The sequence below is a fragment of the Stomoxys calcitrans genome, chromosome 1, assembly GCF_963082655.1.
Source record: "Stomoxys calcitrans chromosome 1, idStoCalc2.1, whole genome shotgun sequence".
NCBI lineage: Eukaryota > Metazoa > Arthropoda > Insecta > Diptera > Muscidae > Stomoxys > Stomoxys calcitrans.
The window spans coordinates 36,067,695-36,091,953 of record NC_081552.1 but is presented as its reverse complement, the minus strand read 5'-3'; the positions used below and the strand labels follow the sequence as shown (position 1 = coordinate 36,091,953).

At 38.8% G+C, this 24,259-nt stretch overlaps 1 protein-coding gene across 3 annotated transcripts in view; it reads left to right on the top strand.

Annotated features, from left to right (window-relative positions):
* LOC106092414 (protein phosphatase 1 regulatory subunit 16A) overlaps positions 1-24,259 on the top strand; it is a 562,806-nt gene that overhangs the window by 74,397 nt on the left and 464,150 nt on the right. The window lies entirely within an intron of this gene.

Below are 24,259 nucleotides of genomic sequence, written 5' to 3'. Positions count from 1 at the left end.
TTTTTTTTTTTAGCCATGCCAGTCACACTGCTGGAGAAAATATGAGAAAATCAAATGTAATTGAATGTTACGCATGCGCCAAAGTAATTGTTGACGATTAAAATAAAGACATTTTGTAATTAATTTGGGAAAGTAAAAATAGACATGGCTAGATGTTGTAGTTGTATTGCACGTCGCGTTAATTGATATTGCCTTATAATGCATATGGAAAGCTAATGACAAGTTGATATGGACCGTATGTTGGGAAATGCAATGAGGAGGATTACTTTTGCTTTTACTTTAAAATGAAAAGGAGAGTATAACAGATTAAGGAAAATGTATCATATGCAGCAATAAAGCATGATGCACATTGAAAAAAAACGACTAATTCTCAGATGGATATTGATATGGATATGGAAATACAACATATGAGTATTTTTTGGACAGAGAACTATTAATTGCTTCATGAATGATATTGTGCTATGTAACTTTATAGTGTTAAATTCGAACTATTGCATATAACAGTAGTAGTATAACAGTTTAAAATTTTTCACATAACCACTTAACCTTAAAAATGCTAGTTACTGTTCACAAAGGTTTATAATACAAAACAGAATGAAGAGTAATGCATGAAAACCGTTTTACATTTTAATCGTATAACAGTATAACACTTACTGTAATTTTGTTAAAATATAATATATATCATATAAACATACTATGCATACATCCACCTTCCAAATTTCTATATCCCATTCAATTTCAATTATTTTTCTGTTTTTTTTTTCAGGTAAGAAATCAATCAAATCTAAACTGTCACTGCCGTTAGTATAACACTTTTTGTGATTCTACAATATATATCGGTAAAAAGTAAGTAACTGAGAAAATCTCATAGAAACCTCATTTAATATTATGAAGAATTTTTGTAGCTTAATTTTTGTTTAAATTTTAAGGCAAATATGTAAAAGCCTGCCTAGTTTGGCTGGGCCGAATCTTGGGAACCCACCACCATGGATTCTGCTAAAAATTTATACAAAATAAATTAAGTTGAAGTTCTAGGAACCGCACAAGGATGATCGAGAGACCTGTTTACATGGATTTATACCGTATTTAGCATAGTTGTTATAAGTCCTAACATAATACCACATGCAAAATTTCAGCCAAATCGGAAAAAAATGAGTCTTACAAATTCTCAAAAAGTCAAATCGGGAGATCGGTTTATATGGGAGCTATATCAATTTATCCACCGATTTGGACCGTACTTAGCATAGTTGTTGGAAGTCATAACGGAACACCGCATGCAAAATTTCAGCCAAATCGGACAAAAATTGCGGCTTGTATGGGCTCAAGAAGTCAAATCGGGAGATCGGTTTATATGGGAGCTATATCAGTTTATCCACCGATTCGGACGGTACTTAGCATAGTTGTTGAAAGTCATAACGGAGCTCCACATGCAAAATTTCAGCCAAATCGGACAAAAATTGGGGCTTGTAAGGGCTCAAGAAGTCAAATCGGGAGATCGGTTTATATGGCAGCTATATCAGTTTATCCACCGATTTGGACCGTACTTAACATAGTTGTTGGAAGTCATAACGGAACACCGCATGCTAAATTTCAGCCAAATCGGACAAAAATTGCGGTTTGTAAGGGCTCAAGAAGTCAAATCGGGAGATCGGTTTATATGGCAGCTATATCAGTTTATCCACCGATTTGGACCGTACTTAGCATAGTTGTTGGAAGTCATAACGGAACACCGCATGCTAAATTTCAGCCAAATCGGACAAAAATTGGGGCTTGTAAGGGCTCAAGAAGTCAAATCGGGAGATCGGTTTATATGGGAGCTATATCAGTTTATCCACCGATTTGGACCGTACTTAGCATAGTTGTTTGAAGTCATAACGGAATACCGCATGCTAAATTTCAGCCAAATCGGACAAAAATTGCGGTTTGTAAGGGCTCAAGAAGTCAAATCGGGAGATCGGTTTATGTGGGAGCTATATCTAAATCTGAGCCGATATGACCATTTGCAATGCCCAACGACCTACATCAGTTTTGAGTATTTTTGCAAAATTTCAAGCGGCTTGCTTTATATATTTGACCGCTATCGTGATTTCGACAGACGGACGGACAGACGGACTAGATCGAATCAGAATGTCTAACGATCCAGGATATATATATTTTATTAGGTCCCAGATCAATATGTCGAGGTGTTACAAAGGGAATGACTAGATAAGTATACCCCATCCTATGGTGGTGGGTATAAAAACAATTGAAATATACCAGTATAGCATCTTACGTAAAGTGCAAACAATTTTCAACTTTGGGCTCTTTACAAAACAAAAAAAAAAGTAAAAATGCATTAAGTGCCGAACTTTTGATACCCACCACCATGGATGTATTTACTATCAAAATTTATTAAACCATTACTATATCCATATTAATATCTGAGTGTAGTGCGTTCTAATTCATAATTGATTCAGGTGCCGAGAAACTGTATTTTAGCGAAATTTTCGAAATTTTAGCGAAATCGGGTAATAAGTGCACCGCTCATGGATGATTGACTTCGATGATCGATCTATATGACAGCTATATCTACATATGGTTCGACGTTGGGAGTCTTTAAGCAGCTTACTGTTTCAAATTTCAGCAAAATACGGTGATTAAATGAGGCTTTTTTTGGTCTTTAGACCCTAAAGCTGAAGATCATACAGACCGATCTTTAGCTTAAGGGTCTAAACACAGACAGCTATATCTAAATATAGCCCAATCTGGACCATATTCGGGACAGATGTTGGGAGTCTTGATGCAACTCACTGTTCCAAATTTCAACGAAATCGGGTAATAAATACGCCTGTTATAGGTTTAAGACTCTAAATCGGCATATCGGTAAATATAGCAGCTAAATGTAGGTATGGTCCGATATACACCATCACTGTTTCAAATTCCAACGAAATTGGAGAATAAATGTGCCTTATATGGTCTTTAGACCCTAAAGCTGAAGATCGGCAGCGGATTTATCTCCATGTCGTATTAATAGAACCTACATATAGTAACCCACTCTGTAGTTCTCAGAACAACACTTTGCAGTATACTACTTTGCAGTGGAACACTAGAGTATAACACTGTTTATTGTAATACTTAAGAGTATAGCACTTTACAGTAGAACACTTAAAAGCAAAAACCTGATTTTTGGCTGTTGAGAATGGGAAAATGCTTTACGCATGTGACGATGACATCTCTTGCCTTATGCCGCACTCAGTTGTTATCAATGTAGCGGCTAAAAACCCAGCCTGTGTCAACGCGGCGAATTAATTTCACATCAGAGTCGCATTTAGCATTCCTTCGAGGTGGACTACATATTTGGTGATTATGTATAACATCTTCGTAAAGTCTGCGCTTGCACTTTATAACATCAGACTTTTCCATATAACACTTTTTAGTATGATACTTTATACAACTGTATAGTGTAACACTTTACGGTATTACACTGTCAGTATGACACTTTACAGTATAACAGTTTGAAATAACACAGTATAACACTTTCAGTATGACACTTTTCAGTAAGACGACGAGAAAATCAAACAAGTAAAAGCGTGCTAAGTTCGGCCGGGCCGAATCTTATATACCCTCCACCATGGATCGCATTTGTCGAGTTCTTTTCCCGGCATCTCTTTTTAGGCAAAAAAAGGATATAAGAAACGATTTGCTCTGCTATTAGAGCGATATTAAGATATGGTCCGGTTTGGACCACAATTAAATTATATTTATGTTGGAGACCTGTGTAAAATGTCAGCCAATTCGAATAAGAATTGCGCTCTTTGTGAGCTCAAAAAGTAAAATAGAGAGATCGATTTATATGGGAGCTGTATCGGGCTATGGACCGATTCAGTCCATAATAAACACGTATGTTGATGGTCATGAAAGAATCCGTCGTACAAAATTTCAGGCAAATCGGATAATAATTGCGACCTCTAGAGGCTCGAGAAGTCAAGATCCCAGATCGGTTTATATGGCAGCTATATCAGGTTATGAACCGACTTGTACTTTATTTGACATAGTTGTTGAAAGTAACAATAAAACACGTCTTGCGAAATTTCAGCCAAATCGGATAGGAATTGCGCCCTCTAGAAGCTCAAGAAGTCAAGTCCTTAGATCTGTTTATATGACAGCTATATCAGGTTATGAACCGATTTGAACCATATTTGGCACAGTTGTTGGATATCATAACAAAATACTACTTGCCAAAATTCATTCAAATTGGATAAAAATTGCGCTCTCTATAGGCTCAAGAAGTCAAGACCCAAGATCGGTTTATATGGCAGCTATATCAGGTTATGGACCGATTTGAATCATACTTGGCACAGTTGTTGGATATAATAACGAAACACGTCGTGCAAAATTTCGTTTTAATCGGATAAGAATTGCGCTCTCTAGAGGCTCAAGATGTCAAGACCCAAGATCGGTTTATATGGCAGCTATATCAGGTTATAAACCGATTTGAACCATACTCGGCACAGTTGTTGGATATCATAACAAAACACGTCGTGTAAAATTTCATCCCAATCGGATAAGAATTGCGCACTATAGAGGCTCAAGAAGTCAAGACCCAAGATCGGTTTGTATGGCAGCTATATCAAAACATGGACCGATATGGCCCATTTACAATACCAACCGACCTACACTAATAACAAGTATTTGTGCAAAATTTCAAGCGGCTAGCTTTACTCCTTCGGAAGTTAGCGTGCTTTCGACAGACAGACGATATGCATTTTTCATCCGAAAATTATTGATAACTTACGTGCTTTGGAAGAAATACCTCATGCAGAAATTCATAGCTAGACTTATAGTACGCTTGTTTATAATCTTCCTGATTTTGTATGTATTATCGAATTTACAACTTAATATTCCAAAGAGTTTTTTAATTTGTTTTTCTTATAATTTTATTTATCATATTTATATTTTTTGGCTAATACAAACAGGGACATTCTCTTTCAAACGCGATGCTGATGTTACTCTTTACTTTTGTTTGCCTCTCTGTGACACACATGATTAATTTTGATAGATATTCCAAAGACGTAACTCGAAATTTACTGCGCATACTAGCAAAACAAAGAGATGGTTTGAAATTTTGTCACATAAATTCCCAAAGTATAGTAAACAAAGTGGATGATTTTAAATATATATTTGAGAATGGGGAAATTGATATTATATGTCTTTCGGAGACTTGGCTACACAGTGCTATACCCGATAGCTTGATAAACTTGAAAGGATACACGGTTTTCAGATCGGATCGAGAACGTCGTGGAGGTGGTGTTGCCATCTATGCAAGGAACGCTCTGAAAGCTAAACTGCGGTTGAGATCTAATCCTGAGGATCAGACGGAGTATATTTTCGTTGAACTTTCAAGTAACTCGAGGAAAATTTTGATTGGTTGTTTTTACCGGCCAAACAATACGATAGATTTGGATCAAATACATAACGTCTTAGAGTCCGTGACATTGGGATATAGTGACGTTGTCATAACTGGAGACTTTAATTCCAATATTCTTGTAGACTCGCTTTTAACGGACAATATGTTGACACTGGGTCTCTACCCTACTAATACTACAAACCCTACTCATTTCTCTTCAACTGTTAATACCCTTTTAGATTTATTCTTTGTAAATAATGCCTCCAATATCTTACTTAATGAACAAATATCTGCTCCTTGTTTCTCGAAACACGATTTGATTTATCTAGCTTACAATTTCACCTTGTCGGAGAAAGTGGAGAAGTTTTCGTACCGCGATTTCAGGAACTTGAACTATTCTGCTTTAGATGAGAGGATTCAGGAAGTCGATTGGCATGAAATATATGGACTTATATCTGTTGATGATAAATTGAGCTTTCTTCAAGAAAACATTCTTCGTATCTATGATACAACAGTCCCTATTAAAACGAAAATGAAAAGATCAAACACTAAGCCTTGGTTTAATTCCACTATTAGAAATTTCATTAGAAATAGGGACCTAGCCTACTCTAGGTGGAAACGTTTTAAGACTCCTGAACTTCAGGAAGAATTTCGCACGGCCAGGAATAAGGTTAATGAAGTTATTAATGATGCAAAGTTACGATATTTTTCATCCAAATATTATTCGGCGTTAGACACGAGAAGCAAGTGGAAGGTTATAAATGATATCGGAGTTGGTAAATCCAAGGCGATTTCTACCTACCATGGAGATATCAACGAATTGAATAGATCTTTTGTTAATATTCCGACCTTGGATATAGACACCACTTTCTATCAAGTCACTAATAGGGTAGTGGACAACACACATGTTGACTGCAGTTTTGAGTTTAGATGTGTATCGCACGATGAAGTTATACATAGTCTTATGTCAGTGAAGTCTAATGCCATTGGCCTTGATGGTATTGACCCAAGATTTATTAAAATACTGATTCCTTACCTACTACCTTATTTTACTCATCTCTTTAACTCAATTCTAATCTCCAGTAGATATCCGAGTATCTGGAAACGATCAAAGATAATTCCTATCCCTAAATCCAATGGCGATTTTCGTCCGATTTCGATATTATGCTACCTCTCGAAAGTTTTCGAAAAGATTTTACATAGACAAATGTCTGAATATCTCCAAAGGGAATCGCTGTTATCTGATAGACAAACCGGGTTTCGAGCTCATTATAGTTGCGTTAGTGCATTAGTTGAAGTTTCGGAATCGATAAGGAGTAAAATTGATGATGGTAATGTTAGTTTTCTCGTCCTTCTTGACCATTCAAAGGCTTTCGACTCGGTTGATCATCGTAATCTATATATGAAGCTCAGAAGATTCTTCAAGTTCAGTGATACTTCTATAAAGCTTTTTCAATCGTATCTCAGTAATCGGCAGCAGTCAGTGTACGTAGGAGATGCCATATCAGAGTCAATAATAGTGCCCAAGGGGGTTCCCCAAGGCTCTATAATAGGTCCGCTTCTTTTTTCACTTTACGCAAACGATCTTCCAAGCCAGCTAGTCCACAGTCAGATCATCATGTATGCTGATGACGTTCAGTTGTTTCTTAGCGGTTCTGTTGATGATATTGGTGAATGCGTTACAAAACTCAACCAGGACCTTTCACGTGTTTATAACTGGGCCACAGCAAATGGTTTATTTCTGAATCCTCATAAATCGAAAATTATTGTTTTTCACAAGAGTAAAAGATTTACTCTACGAGACTTGGATGTCACTATAAATCGTCAGAAGATTGATATTGTGTCTAGTGCGAAGAATTTAGGTGTAATTTTTAATAGCTCATTGACTTGGTCTAATCATGTGAATGCTATAGCAGGGCAGACATATGCAAAGCTGCGTACACTGTGGATCACACACTCTTATACACCTATTGAGGTTCGGACTCTATTAGCGAAGATGTTTCTAATTCCTGGTTTGATCTATGGCTGTGAACTGTTTGCGAACTGCGATTCACTAAGCCAACGGAAATTGAATGTAGTTTTTAACAGCATTATTCGGTATGTCTATGGTGTAAGAAGAAATCAACATATTTCCACTATGGCGAATTCCCTTTATGGCTGTAGTTTTGACAATTTACTCAGAATCAGATCTCTACAATTCCTGCATAAGATCATTGTGACACAAACACCCAATTTCCTCTACGACAAATTAGTATTCGCCCGATCTAGAAGGGGTAGAAAACTTGTACCTTTTCGAAGAAGGAGTCTAGTATCTAAATGGCAATTTTATACGAGTACCATACGTCTTTGGAATACCATTCCCCACGAAATCCAAAACATCAGCAACGCGTCAGACTTTAAGAAAAGACTTTTTATTCTTCTTAGTAACTAATTATTCAAAAATTGTTTTTCTCTCCTTTTAAACATTGTTAACTTCTTCCTTAAAGTGAAAACTATTTTAATTTATTATTTTTCTCAATAATTTGTATTTCCATCATTAATATTCAAAAAATTTTTTTACATTTCTTTTATATTTCCTTAAAATTTTTATATTATTTTTATTATTATTTTTTTCAAAGGATATATGACTGTTCTTATAAGCCTGCACTATAATTATAAGATTTTTTATCTTGTTGTGTAGGTATTCATCAAATAAATAAATAAATAAAGACGGACGGACGGACGGACGGACAGACGGACGGACATGGCTAGATCGACATAAAATTTCACGACGATCAAGAATATATATACTTTATGGGGTCTCAGACGAATATTTCGAGTAGTTACAATCAGAATGACGAAATTAGTATACCCCCCATCTTATGGTGGAGGGTATAAAAAAAAAACTAGAAAAACATGCCGTGTGAGAAATGGTAGAGACATTTTGTAAAGGCATCTCTTGTCCTATATACCTGCAAGAGAGCCATTGGCAAAAATTGAGTATATACTGCAGTTGTCAGACCTTTAATGCTATATGGTGTTGTGGTCCGGTGGACGGCGCTTCAAAAGTTCACCTAGTACTCATTACTTAACCGGATCTAAAAGATGACTTGTTTGCACTGAGGACAACACCATCTTATGCACTGAATTTAATGCTACATCGTATGCCTCTGGACATTGTGGCTTAATGGAGCTTGGTCATGTGGCGGCTATGGACACTGTGTTATCCTTGCTACAATATCCAATGTTCCAGGCAGTGTGGATTACTCCCTACCTGAGGCCCTTTTTGATAAAAGTACTGTACTACTATTCCTGATAGAACCGATTGGAACTTCGATATCCCTGACAACAGAAGTTACATAGACTTCTGTACGGATGGTTCCAAACTAAACGACCAGGTGGGCTTTGGGGTGTACTCTAGAGATCCAGAACTCGTCATATCGAAAAGGTTACCCGACCACTGCAGTGTGTATCAAGCAGGGATCCTTGCAATTAAGGAAATAGTAGAATGGCTAAGATATTGGGTTGCCCAAAAAGTAATTGCGGATTTTTTAAAAGAAAGTAAAAGCATTTTTAATAAAACTTAGAATGAACTTTAATCAAATACGCTTTTTTTACACTTTTTTTTCTAAAGCAAGCTAATAATAAATGCTGATAACTGACAGAAGAAAGAATGCAATTACAGAGTCACAAGCAGTTGAAAAAATTTGTCAACGCCGACTATATGAAAAATCCGCAATTACTTTTTGGGCAACCCAATATAATGTCATTATGACGATTGGCATAAATCCAATCCAATCCCTGGAGAATGTATTTCTGAACACAAAAACCGCCCTCAATTGTCGCAGATATCTCAACGAGATGGCTGAACAGTTCCAAATTTACCTGTTCTGGGTGCCAGGCTACAGAGATACCACAGTGAATTGTAAGGCGGATGAGCTTGCAACACTATCCTACACATTCCAGGGATACTGGAATCTGTGGGTCTCCCTCTAGCGATATGAAAGCAAAGTTTTCCGGACCATGGTCACAAAGAGACGGCTGTGAGCATTCCAAAAGTATGTGGCCTAATCTAAACTTGAAGAGGCCAACCGCTTTGCTATTTTTGGCTAGAACAGATGTCTTAGTCATTGTGTCCCTCATAAGAGGTCACTGTCTCATCGGAGAACATGCTGACACACTGAAAGTTGATAGTAACGACTTTTGTAGAAGCTGTGAGGACATCGTAGAAGAAGAGACTATAGAACACCTTCTGTGTGTGTGTCCCGCACTAGAAGTCAGAAGTAGTTCCACTTTAGGTTCTCATTTTTTTTTCTATGAGAACCTGTCTGATTTAGGGGATGTGACCATTCGCAATTCATTGGGCTTTTTAAAGCGATCTATATGGTTCAACGGTAGGAACTCGAAGGTATCTTCCTTCTTTTGTTCCTGTGGTATCACAATGGATGAAAACGTGAGTCTGATGGCAGACTGCCACTTAAACCTAACCCAACAGGTAGATATATCTCTCCCGCAGGCTTTTTCGCAGGCCCCTAAAGTTTTTCCGTAATAGGTCATTAATAGAGAGGGGCGATGGGTAAATACCCAAAAGGTATTCACCCGATAAATTGAGTGCATACCCGGGTATTTACCCATCGCCCCTCTCTATTAATGACCTATTACGGATGCTGACTGAGAAGGGATTTGAACCTGTCTGCTACTCCGACCATGTTCTAATACTTCTAAGAGGTAAGGATCAAAATCAGCCATGCAGAAGGGCCGCAAGGCTTTTGCAGATGGCATACGACTGGTTTGGACCCAGGGTCTCAATGTTAACCAAGATAAGACCGAAATCTGCTTGGTCACGAGGAAGACAAAGGTAGGCCAATTTAACGCACTACATATCCTCAATAGAACGATTTCGATATCCGACAAGTTCAAATACTTAGGAGTGATCTTGGACAGGAAACTGAATTGGAAGGGTCATGTAGCTTGAAATGGGTCCTGAATCCGACGATGGTCCACTGGCTTAAAATGAGCGTGATAAGCGCCTCAGTAGATTGGTGGACTACGACAACAGGTTCAGAGAATATGTTGTCTTGGCATAGGCGAAGCGATGAGGACCACACCAACTAGGGCACTGGAGACTACTCCAGATATCCGACCCATTGACATATAGATTAGGCGTGAGGCAGCCACTACGGCTATAAGTCTTAAATCGATGGGGCAGTTCATACCACCGCGGTATAATCGAGGTGACGATAGGAAACCTGGAAGGAAAGGAAGAGGTCTCCTATCGGATACCTGAGACGTCACTTGAGCTCGAGTGGGAGGCACTGCAGCAAGCGGCACAGTCTTGGATTGACGGAGCCCTGGTATTGCCTTCTGGAAGCTAGAGAACAGAGAGGACCTGGGGGTCTACATTGAGAATCCAGAGGCTGAGATCTGTTTTAGACTGCCTGACCATAATACGGTCCTACAGGCAAAGATTCGGGCGATCAGTGAAAGCGTAAGGTGGTGTGGTGTTTACGCGAGTATGTCGAGTATAGAAATCTTTACGGACAGTAAACAGGCCATAAGGGCAATACAAACCAGGGTAGTAAGACCACGAACACTCTTGGAGTGTAAGTAGGAGATTAACGCCTTCTCTGAGGATGGCACGATCCGCATCTTTAGGGTGCCGGGCCATAACGGAGTAAGGTGAAATGAAAAGGCAGACAATTTGGCAGTGAAGGCCAGAGGGCTGCCGTCAATAAAGTTGGTTAACCCGAAGCCTTACGGCTCGATGCAGTCCGAGTTAAAGGCGTGGTGATCGAACGCGCATCTAAAACTGTGGAACAGCGAAACAGTCGATAGGACGGCGAAAATCCTATGAGATCCGGATCATGAGAAGACAAGGCTATCCTTCTTGGCCAGTATAGCTTTCAGTATCATAACGGGACACATAGCACTTATGCTATTGGGTTGCCCAAAAAGTAATTGCGGATTTTTTAAAAGAAAGTAAATGCATTTTTAATAAAACTTAAAATGAACTTTAATCAAACATACTTTTTTTACACTTTTTTTCTAAAGCAAGCTAAAAGTAACAGCTGATAAATGACAGAAGAAAAAATGCAATTACAGAGTCACAAGCTGTGATAAAATTTGTAAACGCCACTATATGAAAAATCCGCAATTACTTTTTGGGCAACCCAATAAGTCGTGTCTGGGATACAATACCAGACATTAACCAACTTGGGGGCCTAGTATGGAAAACAATTAAGGATTCCTTATTTCGATTTTCTTTTTCGAGGTTAGTTTTTTTTTGTAGTATTTAGAGCGCACAACAAACCAATCAGTGGTTAGGTTTATGTCCATACTGGCATGGGGCGAATTAATATCCGCATCCTCTTTTAAACCTTACCATTCTTACTTCAACTCTTTTTTATACCCACCACCGAAGGATGGGGGTATATTCATTTTGTCATTCCGTTTGCAACACATCGAAATATCCATTTCCGACCCTATAAAGTATATATATTCTTGATCAGCGTACAAATCTAAGACGATCTAGACATGTCCGTCCGTCTGTCCGTCTGTCTGTTGAAATCACGCTACAGTCTTTAAAAATAGATATATTGAGCTGAAATTTTGCACAGATTCTTTTTTTGTCCATAAGCAGGTTAAGTTCGAAGATGGGCTATATCGGACTATATCTTGATATAGCCCCCATATAGACCGATCCGCCGATTTGGGGTCTTAGGCCCATAAAAGCCACATTTATTATCCGATTTTGTTGAAATTTGGGGCAGTGAGTTATGTTAGGCCTCACGACATTCTTCGTCAATTTGGCTCAGATCGGTCCAGATTTGAATATAGCTGCCATATAGACCGATCCTCCGATTTAGGGTCTTAGGCCCATAAAAGCCACATTTATTATCCGATTTTGCTTAAGTTTGGGACAGTGAGTTGTGTTAGGCCCTTCGACTTCCTTCGTTAATTTTGCCTAGATCGGTCCAGATTTGGATATAGCTGTCATATAGACCGATCCTCCGATTTCGGGTCTTGGGCCCACAAAAGCCACATTTATTATCCGATTTTGATGAAATTCGAGACAGTGAATTGTGTTAGGCCATTTGACATCCTTCGTCAATTTGGCCCAGATCGGTCCAGATTTGGATATAGCTGCCATATAGACCGATCCTCCGATCTTGGGTCTAAGGCCCATAAAAGCCACATTAATTATCCGATTTTGATGAAATTCGGGACAGTGAGTTGTGTTAGGCCCTTCGACTTCCTTCGTTAATTTTGCCTATAGACCGATCCTCCGATTTAGGGTCTTAAGCCCATAAAAGCCACATTTATTATCCGGTTTCGCTGAAATTTGGGACAGTGAGTTGTGTTAGGCCCTTCGACATCTGTCTTCAATTTGGCCCAGATCGGTCCAGATTTGGATATAGCTGCCATATAGACCGATCCTCCGATTTTGGGTTTTAAGCCCATAAAAGCCACATTTATTATCCGATTTTGCTGAAGTTTGGGACATTGAGTTGTCTTAGGCCCTTCGACATCTGTCTACAATTTGGCCCAGATCGGTTCAGATTTGGATATAGCTGCCATATAGACCGATTTCCTGATTTAAGGTTTTGGGCCCATAAAATGCTCATTTATTGTCCGATGTCGCTGAAATTCGGGACAGTGAGTTAAATTAAGCCCCTTGACACACTTCTGCAATATCGCACAGATCGGTCCAGATTTGAATATAGCTGCCATATAGACTGATCTCTGGATTTAAAGTTTTGGGGCCATAAAAGACGCATTTATTGTCCGATATCGCTGAAATTTGAGACAGTGAGTTTGGTTAGGCTCTTCGACGTCCTTCTTCAATTTTGCTCAGATCGGTGTAGATTTGAATATAGCTGCCATATAGACTGATCTCTGGATTTAAGGTTTTGGGCCCATAAAAGAGGCATTTATTGTCCGATTTCGCTTAAATTTGGGACAGTGCTTTAAGTTAGGCTCTTCGACATTTTTATGCAATTTGGCCCAAATCGGTCCAGATTTGGATATAGCTGCCATGTAAACCGATATCTCGATTTAAAGTCTTGGCCCCATAAAATTCGCATTTATAATCCGATATCACTGAAATTTGACAAAGTCTTATGTTAGGCTTTTCGACATCCGTGTCGTATATGGTTAGATCGGTTTATTTTTAGATATATCTACTGTACTTATTAGTATTTGGTCCAAATCGGAACATATTTTAATATAATTTATATGGGACATAAGTTATGAATTTTTCACCGAATTTTGATGAAAGGCGGTTTACATATATACCCGAGGTGGTGGGTATCCAAAGTTCGGCCCGGCCGAACTTAATGGCTTTTTACTTGTTGTTTCTTAAAATACATCAATGGCATCATTTTCATGAATATTTGACACGGCCACATAGTCTGTTACACATCAAAACAAGTCAACTTTCATAAATTTGGTTGACTTTTGTTGTTGTTATTAAGTCATTGTTAAAAAATTTAGATTGCACCCTAAACTTATCTCTCACATGGCATAAAGTTGTTAACATTACTTCACATATATGATTTTTGTTTTTGTTTTTAATTTATGTTTATTAATACAATTAAATTTTGTTTGCTATTAATTGCCAACTACTCAACCACCTCTCCTTCACCGCCTCGTTGGTTTTTCAATTTCTGCAATAAATTGTTGTTGCTACTAGCTCTTTGTTTGCTTAAGCTTTGTGTTTTTGTTATTGTAGCACACTTGCTGTGATGTGCTGCCTAAATTTGTTTGCTTTTGAAATTGTCTGGAATTTGCACAAAAACATTTTCTATTTTAATTTTAATGTATGTTTTGCTGTTCGTTTTCTTTTTTATTATTCTTAACAAAAGTATAAACGTTTTCTTAACTATTGTTTAATCAGTTATTGCTGAGTGATGATTGTGGCTTTGTTTAGGCAGCAACAAAATGTTGTGTTTGTTTTAAAGGTGAAATGCTGGTGGGAAAATTTTTGAAGGAGAGAAATAAAGTAGCCCTTTAAATACCCTACTTAAAGTCATTATATTTATCACACCATGTAAGTTATTCATAATTTTCAAAAACAAGTAAAAAGGCGTTAATTTCGGCCGGGCCGAACTTTGGATACCCACCACCTCGGGTATATATGTAAACCACTTTTCATCAAAATCCGGTTAAAATTGCATACCTTATGTCCCATAGCAATATATATCGAAATATGATCCGATTTGGACCAAATACTAATAAGTGCAAGTTATTGTTCAATTATGTATAACAAAATATTGGTCTTTTTAGTAGCTATATCTGAAAATAAACCAATCTGAACCATGCATAACATGGATGTCGAAAAGCCTTACATAAGTCACTGTGTCAAATTTCAGTTAAATCGGATTATAAATGCGCCTTTTTTGGGGCCAAGACTTTAAATCGAGATATCGGTCTATAAGGCAGCTATATGTAAATCTTGATCGATCTAGACCAAATTACAGAAATATGTGAAGCGGCGTAACTTAACTCTCTGTCCCAAATTTCGGCAACATCGAGACAGACAGATTCGGCCTAAAACCTAAAACCGAGAGATCGGTCTATATGGCAGCTATATCCAAATCTGTATCGATCTGTGCCATAATGCAGAAGTATGTCAAGGGGTTTAACTTAACTCACTGTCCCAAATTTCAGCAAAATCGGATAATAAATGTTGCTTTTATGGGCCTAAGACCCTTAATCAGAGGATCGGTCTATATGACAGCTATATCCAAATCTGTATCGATCTGTGCCATAATGCAGAAGTATGTCAAGGGGTTTAACTTAACTCACTGTCCCAAATTTCAGCAAAATCGGTTAATAAATGTGGCTTTTATGGGCCTAAGACCCTAAATAGGAGGATCGGTCTATATGGCAGCTATATCCAAATTTGGACGGATCTGAGCGAAATTGACGATGGATGTCGAGGGACCTAACACAACTCCACGTCCCAAATTTCAGCAAAATCGGTTAATAAATGTGGCTTTTATGGGCCTAAGGCCCTAAATCGGAGGATCGGTCTATATGGCAGCTATATCCAAATTTGGACGGATCTGAGCGAAATTGACGATGGATGTCGAGGGACCTAGCACAACTCACTGTCCCAAATTTCAGCAAAATCGGATCATAAATGTTGCTTTTATGGGCCTAAGACCCTAAATCGGAGGATCGGTCTATATGGCAGCTATATCCAAATCTGAACCGATCTGGGCCAAATTGACGATGGATGTCGAGGGACCTAACACAACTCCACGTCCCAAATTTCAGCAAAATCGGTTAATAAATGTGGCTTTTATGGGCCTAAGACCCTAAATCGGAGGATCGCACAACTAATTAACCCTCCCGTGGAACTTTTAGCAAGTGTCCAATCCGTCCACTATTTCGTGTCTTCCATGCACATAACTATCGCAGCATTAGATGTTCTCAACTCTAATGGCTAATTTCTCAAAGTCAACCCTTGCCACTCGACTTTTGCTCCTGGATTTCCATTCATGTTGCAGGTCCCCTTCTAGGGACCATGCTGCTCTTGGTTGGGGGCCGCTTATTCTTCGCAGCTAACAATCATATCTGAAGGCCGTTCAGCCATCCGCCACCTGCTGACGCCGGTAGTAGCCTGAGCTTAGCCCTACCTTCCTCTCTGTCTCTCAGTCTGTGCGTCTGTTTTCACATCCAATAATTCATACAACTCTCTCAAGAAGTGTAGCAAAATGCATCTTAAAATTCTAAATTTATGACCCTTAACCATCAATAATCGTTTTCAGTGTGCAAATTCTCAACGTAAGTGAATCACTTAAAATGCAATCTCACACCCACCATATATTTAACGCTTTGAGGAAAGTGTTTTGCTTGCGTTTTTGAAAAGTTTCACTTGTTTACCTACGATTAGCTGGACTAACAAATTACTCAAGCTAATCCCTTTCATCTCCCCACCTGTTGAGTTCAAACAAACTGCCCCACTCTATGAGGACATCCATCACAAAAACCGCATAGGGTGGGAATGATGCAAGTGGCAGTAAGACATGTTGATACAAGTGTTATTCTTGTTGTTGTTATTGTTGCTTTAATTTATTTGTATAAATTTTTATTGTTTACTATGAACCGTCATAGATTGCTTTATTAAAGATTCAAAAGGTTTTTGAAGGCCTTAAATAAATATTTTCATTGGAATTTATAGGCCACAATATGAAGGAAGTATGAGTGATGTATTCATGACATTCATTAGTGGGGGTGTAGGGTGGAGGGGAGAAAGGGACCAACCAATGTGTAAGGGTTTCTTTTTTCAAATGGCGCCTCCAATGAAACTTATCTTGTTTTATTACATGGTCTTGAGAGATTAGTTTCATGCCACTATTTTTTTTTTTTTTTTATCAAAGGGAACTTAGATAATGTCCCAATGACGTCATTTTCAGACTTTGTCAGAATTTGTTTCTTTTGCTGAAATATTTTTTTATCAGTTGATAATTTAGTATTAGATATGTTTGGTTACGATAGAAGTAAATAAGATGGGGGTGTACTAATTTCGTCATTCTGTTTGTAACTACTCGAAATATTCGTCTGAGACCCCATAAAGTATATATATTCTTGATCGTCGTGACATATTATGTCGATCTAGCCATGTCCGTCCGTCTGTCCGTCCGTCCGTCTCTCTGTCGAAAGCACGCTAACTTCCGAAGGAGTAAAGCTAGCTGTTTGAAATTTTTCACAAATACTTCTTATTAGTGTAGGTCGGTTGGTATTGTAAATGGGCCATATCGGTCCATGTTTTGATATAGCTGCCATATAAACCGATCTTGGGTCTTGACTTCTTGAGCCTCTAGAGTGCGCAATTCTTATCCGATTGAAATGAAATTTTGCACGACGTGTTTTGTTATGATATCCAACAACTGTGCCAGGTATGGTTCAAATCGGTCCATGTTTTGATATAGCTGCCATATAAACCGATCTTGGGTCTTGACTTCTTGAGCCTCTAGAGTGGGCAATTCTTATCCGATTGGAATGAAATTTTGCACGACGTGTTCTGTTATGACATCCAACAATTGTGCCAAATATGGTTCAAATCGGTCCATAACCTGATATAGCTGCCATATAAACCGATCTTGGGTCTTGACTTCTTGAGCCTCTAGAGTGCGCAATTCTTATCGGATTGGAATGAAATTTTGCACGACGTGTTTTGTTATGATAGCCAACAACTGTGCCAAGTATGGATCAAATCGGTCCATGTTTTGATATAGCTGCCATATAAACCGATCTTGGGTCTTGACTTCTTGAGCCTCTAGAGTGCGCAATTCTTATCCGATTGGAATGAATTTTTGCACGAAGTATTTTGTTATGATATCCAACAACTGTGGCAGGTAGGGTTCAAATCGGTCCATGTTTTGATATAGCTGCCATATAAACCGATCTTGGGTCTTGACTTCTTGAGCCTCTAGATAAGATAAGAATTGCGCACTCTTATCCGATTTGGCTGAAATTTTGCATGACGTATTTTATTCTTCCTTTCAACAACTGTGTCAAATAAGGTTCAAATTGGTTCATAACCTGATATAGCTGCCATATAAACCGATCTGGGATCTTGACTTCTTGAGCCTCTAGAGGTCGCAATTATCATCAGATTTGCCTGAAATTTTGTACGACGGATCCATGTCATGACCATCAACATACGTGTTTATTATGCTCTGAATCGGTCTATAGCCTGATACAGCTCCCATATAAATCGATCTCTCTATTTTACTTCTTGAGCCCCCAAAGGGCGCAATCCTTATTCGAATTGGCTGACATTTTACACAGGTCTCCAACATATAATTTAATTGTGGTCCAAATCGGACCATATCTTGATATCGCTCTAATAGCAGAGCAAATCTTTTCTTATATCCCTTTTTTTGCCTAAGAAGAGAGAAAAGAACTCGACAAATGCGATCCATGGTGGAGGGTATATAAGATTCGGCCCGGCCGAACTTTGCACGCTTTTACTTGTTTTTTATTAGTTGAGTTACAGATTTCGAAGGTTTCCGATTTTGCCACAATTTTCTGCGGAAAAAATTTGTAAAAATTTATTTCTATAAAATCATTTGTCAGAATTTCCAATCCATAAAAATATTTAAAAAAGCTAATTTGCCCATGAACATTCAATTACGGAACAAGGAACAAGCTCAATGATAAGTGCCGAGTCCAAACGGCGTGCCGCAGAGCGACACCTCTTTAGGGAGAAGTTTTTACATGGCAAAGTTCCTCACAAATGTTGCCATCATTAGGAGGCGATAAGCACCGCGGAAAATTTCTCTGATGTTCCTGGCAGGATTCGAATACAGGCGTTCAGCGTCATAGGCGGACCATTAAAAATGTGGTCAACAAAATTTAGCTGGGTAAAAGGCTTTGGCTATTGTGTGTGTTGCTGATGCAAGATGTTCCTTTTGAGTTAGTGATATTGGCGCTTGGGGGTCTACTTTTCCTACCGCGCTCAAAAAAGGTACCCTGATATGATCCAGTGTTCATCTCAAAGAGGCAAGCTTCTACCTTTGCACAGCTCCAGAATTAGTGAGTAGTTGGTAGCATTTAATTTTCTTTGGCCTTCGCGGTCTGATGATGAGGCTATGGTCAGCTTCGAAATTGTGATCTGCGTAGCGGGTCCAAATACATTTATGCATATTAAATATGCCTTAATTTTTTTTAAAAATTATCAATGAGTGCAGTCCGATTCAAGTTTAAGCTCAATGATAATGGGTCTCCTATTTATAGCCGAGTCCGAACGGCATGTCGCAGGATGCCAAATAAGGAGATCGGTTTCTATGGAAACTATATCATTACACTTTATGCACAAAATTTCGGTCCAATCGGATAATAAAAATAGCTTTAAGGGGCTCAAGAAGTCAAGTCGAAGGACCGGTTTATATAGAAGCTGTATGCAAATCTGAACTGATATGGCCAATTTGCCCAACGACCTACACCAAACCCATGGCAGCTAGTTGTACGTACTCTCTTTCCTAACTCCCTTTTATTACATTCTCTTTCTCTCTCTCTTTCCCAATTCCCTTTCATTACATTCTCTCCCTCTCTCTCTGTCTCTTCTTTTTATACCCACCACCATAGGATGGGGGGTGTATTTATTTAGTCGTTCGGTTTGTACCACATCGAAATATCCATTTCCGGCCCTTCAAAGTATATATATTTCGGATCATTATAAAATTCTAAGACGATTTAACGGAGCTTAACTTTTTCAATAAGCCACATCCGACTTAATTTGGATATAGCTGCCATATTGACCTATCTGGCGATTTAGGGTCTTAGGCTTATAACAGGCGCATTTATTACCCGATTTTGCTGAAATTTGGCAAAGTGAGTTTTATTAGGCCCGCCGATATCCTTAAAAAAAAAATGGTCCAGACCGGAAAATATATCTGCCACAGAGACCAATCTTCAGTTTTAGGGTGTAAAGACCATATAAGGCGCATTTATTCTCCGATTTTGTTTAAATTCGGAACAGCGAGTTGTATCAAGACTCCGAAAATGTGTTCCAAACATGGTCCAAATCAGGCTATATTTAGATATAGCTGCCATAGAAACCGATGTTCAGCTTTAGGGTCTAAAGACCATAAAAGGTGCATTTATTCTCCGATTTTGCCGAAATTTGAAGCAGTGAGCTGCTTTAAGACTCTCGACATCGAACCCAAATATGGTGCAGATCAGACCATATTTATATATAGCTGTCATATAGATCGATCATCCGAATTAAGGCTTAGTCACATGAACGGCGCACTTTTTACCCGATTTCGCTGAAATTTCGAAGTGTTACTTCGTCTGTCCGTCTGTCGAAAGCACTTTAACTTTCGAAGAAGTAAAGCTAAGCGCTTGAAATTTTGCAGTAATACTTTTTATTAGTGTAGATCGGTTGGGATTGTAAATTGGCCAAATCGGTCCATGTTTTGATATAGCTGCCATATAAACTGATCTTGAATTCTTGAGGTTCGAATTGACTGACATATTGGGTTGCCCAAAAAGTAATTGCGGTTTTTCATACAGTCGGCGTTGACAAATTTTTTCAACGACTTGTGACTCTGTAATTGCATTCTTTTTTCTGTCAGTTATCAGCTGTTACTTTTAGCTTGTTTTAGAAAAAAAGTGTAAAAAAGTATATTTGATTAAAGTTAATTCTAAGTTTAATTAAAAATGCTGTAAGAATCTGGTCACCCTATTCTCTTATTCCAGTCCAATTACTATTTCCAATTTTTGCTTTTTCATAATCATTCTACTTTGTAATTTCACTCCTTATTTTAACGTCTACGAATAAAGTTGTTCTTTTGTATTACTCGTGTACTTCTCTTCTTCTTATTTAATTCGCTTTGCACCCACAAAGGTTATGGGCCCAGCGTGCCAATAAATTAAATAAGAAAGTACAAGTCAGTCGAGTATATGTTTAAAGTCGTTTTTTGTAAATTGTTAAAAGTTTAAAGTAAAAATGTCCGGTTCGCTCCAAATTGAGAAGTTGAATGGGGAAAACTACCCAAGTTGGGCCATTCATATGAAGAGCCTCCTCATCACGATGGATTACTGGTCGGTAGTTGATAGTGTTTGTCCTACAACTGCAACCAAGGAGGAAAAGGAGTCAAGGATTGCGTTGGACATGAAAGCGTTGGCCACCATCACGCTAAGTATAAAACCATCGGAGCTGATTCACGTTAAGAAGTGTAAGACGGCCAGAGAGGCATGGCTAAGGTTGGGCAGCATTTATATTACAAAAGATCCAGCTCGTAAGGTGACATTATTCAAACGTTTGGTACGGTTTAAAATCCAGGAGGGATCATCGTTTACGCAACAAATGAACGAGTTTACCAGCCTCGTCGAATCTCTAAAGGAAATCGACATCACTATTCCAGAAGATTTCGTAAGTATTGTTCTGCTGTGTAGCCTACCTGAAGACTACGAAAGTTTCGTCATTGCTGTGGAAAGCAGAGATGTTCTGCCCCCACTTGATCGTCTCAAGGTTAAAATAATGGAAGAATTTCAAAGACGAGGGGAAAGACATCACGTGACAGAGGAACATGTTTTCGCAGCAAATTCCAAGCAAAAGGCAAACTTCAGAAGAAGACAAGGTGAAAAAGACAACGACGAGAATCGAAAGAAGAATATAAAGTGTTATGCTTGCGGTAAACGTGGACACATAAAGTCCCAATGCAGATCCATCAACAACAACAACAACAGCAAGGCAATGGTAATGCGTGCGAGTGAAGAGGCAATATGCTCCAATGACAAGATGTGGATCGTAGACAGTGGAGCCTCATCACACATGAGTGGAAATAAGCTGTTGTTCTCTTCGTTCAAAGCCCATAAGCAAGAGGTATCTCTCGCAACAGGTGATTGTGTGTATGCAGAGGGGATAGGTGATGTAAATATTAAATCGGATTTTACCGACATCACTCTATCTAATGTTCTCTTTGTGCCAGAGTTGAGTGCTAATTTTTTATCTGTGCATAAAATTATTGAGCACAACAACGAAGTGATTTTTTCCAAAGAGAAGGCAATTGCAACAACAAGCAAAGGGGAGATGATATTTGAGGCGAAGGCCCATGCTGGCATATTTGTTGTGGAGCTTAATAAAAGGGAACGATTGATGATGGCAAAACAAAACAATGAAAGAGTTCTTTGGCATAAGAGGTATGGCCACCTTAACATAAGAGATGTGTTAAAGCTGTCTAGTAAAGAGATGGTACGTGGTATGTCTGTTGAGTCGTCAGACCCTGAATGTTTTCCATGTGTTACATGTTCAATGTGTAAAATCACGGTTCAGCCTTTTCCAAGCTATGGTAAAACCTTTACCACTAAACCTTTGGAGCTTGTACACACCGATATCTGCGGGCCGATGCGGGTATGTAGCGAAGGTGGATCACGATATTTTATATCGTTTATCGATGATTTCTCGAGGTTTTCAACTGTTTATTTCTTGAAGAAGAAGAGCGATGCCCTAAAAGTTTTCAAAGATTTTAAAGTGAATGCCGAAAAACAGACGGGCAATGTTTTAAAAACCCTACGAAGCGATAATGGTACAGAGTACCTTAGTAATGAGTTTCAAATGTTTTTGAGGAATGAAGGCATCAACCACCAAAAAACAGTCTGTTATACCCCCCAACAAAATGGGATTGCCGAGAGGGCTAATAGAACGCTCGTAGAAATGACTAGATGCTTGTTGCTGGAATCTGGATTGTCCCAATCGCTTTGGACAGAAGCCTTAAATACGTCCACTTATATACGGAATCGTTGTCCCACGAAGGTGCTTGAAAATAAGACACCATACGAATGTTGGTTTGGACGAAAGCCTTCAGTAGCCCACCTACGTATATTTGGTTGTGACGTAGTCACCTTAGACAAACGACCAGGCAAGTCAAAGCTACTACCTAAGGGAGAAAGACTTACATTCGTTGGGTATGCTCATCAAACAAAAGGCTACCGTTTGTATAGTAAACAACAAAAAACAATTACGATCGCCCGTGACGTCATGTTTTTCGAAGACAGTTTCTCCAAACAAGCAAAAGAAACCCCAACTGTTATGAATGGGGAAATGGAGCAGAATGACGATTGGTTTGTTGTTGATGTTTCTGTGGACAAAGAAAGAGGGGATATCGCCAGAACAGAAGCACACAACAGCGGCGATGTGGATTCTGAATCTGACACCTCAATTGAAGAAAGAGAAGAAGTAGTGCCCGGTGTGAAAAGAAGAAGAGGAAGACCAACAACTCTTAGGACAGGTCGAAAGGGACGTCCGAGAAAAGTTCGTGCAGTAGAATCAGCAAATGCTCTTGTAAATACTTTTGTGCAAGACGAAGAAGACCCCAAAACAGTGGCAGAGGCCTTAAAGAGCAAAAACGCGAAAATGTGGAAAGAGGCGATGCAGAAAGAGTTCGGAAATTTGCAGCAAAAAGGTACGTGGGAACTCGTAGAAAAGCCAGCTGACAAAAATATCGTTGGGTGTAAGTGGGTGTTTGTGACGAAACGTAACCAAAGTGGTGAAGTAGAAAAATTTAAAGCGAGGTTAGTAGCCCAGGGTTTCTCACAACAACCCCAAGTCGATTACACAGAAACTTACTCTCCGGTAATAAGAGTGTCTGCTATCCGAATGCTGTTTGCCATAGCTGCTCAAAGGGGATATTTGGTGAATCACATCGATATTGTGTCAGCATATCTCAACGGCGAATTAGAAGAAGAAGTCTTCATGCGACAACCCGAAATGTTTCAAGATGCCAAGTATCCAGATCGAGTGTGTAAACTGAAAAGATCGCTTTATGGATTAAAGCAGGCCGGCAGAGACTGGAACCGAAAATTGAATGAAGTTCTGTTGACAATTGGGTTCGAGCGGTGCAAATCTGACAACTGTTTGTACGTGAAAAAGATAAAAGATGAGCTTGTCTTACTTGCTGTGTACGTGGATGACATTTTGTTGTCATGCTCATCGGAGACCATTATGAAATGCGTTGTTCAAGATTTGAATCAGCATATTGACGCGATTGATCGAGGACCAGCAAAGTACTACTTGGGGCTAGAAGTCGAAAGAGAGGGATTAAGAGGCAAGATAGCTGTTCATCAAGAGAGATATGTGAGAGAGTTACTGGCCAAGTGGAACATGACAGATTGTAAGCCTGCAAGTACACCTTTTGCTAATGGTTTGGTGCTTGAGAAGTGCACGAAGGAGAATTGTAGTGGTTATGACGTCACCAAATACCAGTCGTTGATTGGTGCACTGAATTATTTGTCTGTCTACTCTCGCCCTGATTTATCTCACGTTGTATCAAAGCTAGCACAGTTTAGCAGCCATCCCGAGAAAGAACATTTTACTGCAGCAAAACATGTTCTCCGATACCTTGAGCTGAAACCAAAGGGTATGTTAACTTATTC